The 1,857-nt window shown below is 39.0% G+C and overlaps 1 protein-coding gene across 1 annotated transcript in view; it reads right to left on the bottom strand.

Annotated features, from left to right (window-relative positions):
* Positions 1-99, bottom strand: part of LOC106884041 (uncharacterized) — a 28,237-nt gene extending 28,138 nt beyond the window's left edge. Inside the window, exon 1 of the mRNA XM_014935253.3 lies at positions 1-99. This exon is cut by the window's left edge and continues 1,027 nt beyond it. The gene's annotated coding sequence lies outside the window, so the exon portion shown is untranslated.
* Positions 100-1,857: the final 1,758 nt, after the last annotated feature.

Raw genomic sequence — 1,857 nt, forward strand, 5'->3', positions numbered from 1 at the left:
AGATCTTAAGTGAAATACTATATTTCTGCATGTACTATATGTATGTATGTACACAACGTGTGTGCGCGTCTGATATATAAGCCAAACTTAAAAGGAAGTGACTTTTACTAAAGGTGTGGTACTTATTATCTCAAGGAAAAGTGGTGATGGTGACTTCGAAGTTTTGTCGATCGTGATCTTGTCATGTACACATACATACATACATACTTACATATATATATGTGTGTACACACACACACACACACACACATATATATATATATATATATATATATATATATATATATATATATATATATATATGTATGTATGTATATATATATATATATATATATATATATATATATATATACATAAATATGTATGTATAGATCAAATTACAGGTGATGATATAAACCTTGAATTTTTTTATAATATTATAATTATATATATATATATATATATATATATATATATATATATATATATATATATATATACATACACACACATACATACACACATACATACATATATACATACATACATAGTTTTTCATACATCATCCTGTGATGCACCTGAACACATCAGTTATTTTTCCTGGGGTCAGCATGATCCACACCCTTCTGCGGTCTACACAGCCAACCTGACTGCTTTTCGACAATTGGTCCCTGTAGTGCGAAACATATTTGTAAGTTCTGCAGAAGACTGGCTTGCCGACCCTCTGCACATAACTTTGATGGTTTTCCATACATCATCCTGTAATGCACCTAGACACATCATCAGTGATGTTGACTGGGGTCAAGTGGGCGAATTAGGTGTTTCAGGTAGGTCTTTCAATATCAGACACCCTCGCCCAGGTAACCCAGCTGGGTTTGATCAAGCCCCATTTTGTTTCCAGCCAGCACTTCCTCTGATAGCACTGTTCCTTCCAATGCTCGCTCTTCTCGATCCACGGCCGTCTTGAGATAACCCTTTTGTTGCTCTCACAGCCATCCTGACTGCTCTCCGCCAATTGGTCCCTGTGATGTGAAGCACGTTTGTAAGTTCTGCAGAGGAACAGGCCTGCAACCCTCTGCACCCGACTTTGATGACATCATACTTTGCTTGCCAACCATTGCTTTGGTATAACTCCACCAGCCCAGCTTTTCTTTTCTCTTACTCTCAGCTGCCTCCTTGATGCGGTCCTCACAGGTAATGGAAGACCACCTGCTTGCATTTGTAGCGAACTCTAGTGGACTTCCTCTCTCTATTATATATACATACATACACGAACGTAACAGGCAACAGCTAACCTTTGGGCGCTGTTTTGGACCTCGTTGGTATTGGCGCAATTTGTCTCTTACTCTATCGCGCGCCAATATGCAACCCAACCAATCGCAGCCTCCAAATAAATCACGTGAGACAGTCTGTTTTAAACTGCATTTGAGCCTACCGTTAGCTATAAAAACTCACCTCCTTCTAGTCTCGGAGTTTGTTGGTTTCAGACCTTCTAAGGTCTAACCACTAACCACATTACAGCGACCTCCATCCTCGTCGCTACCATCATGTCTCTCATCAACGTCGTCAACAACATCTATACAGCACCGAGAACACTGCACAGGTCCTAACATATCGCTGTTCGTGAGCTTCTCACCAGGGTTAACAGCAAATATACAACCCACGCAGATGCATATATATATATGTATAAATGTCCATCAACCACTTCCATTGATCATTCAGCTTGTGTATATATACGTGTGGCCGGCATTAAAGACATTTGAAGTTACCATCTTGTTCCATGTATTTCTTTATACCAGATTTCCTGTCAAATGATATTACGGCCTTCTGAGTGAGTCACATTAGATGGCTCAACAGCCTATCACTAACTAAAATGGT

This window comes from Octopus bimaculoides, chromosome 14, assembly GCF_046866305.1.
Source record: "Octopus bimaculoides isolate indiv1 chromosome 14, ASM4686630v1, whole genome shotgun sequence".
NCBI classification, from domain to species: domain Eukaryota; kingdom Metazoa; phylum Mollusca; class Cephalopoda; order Octopoda; family Octopodidae; genus Octopus; species Octopus bimaculoides.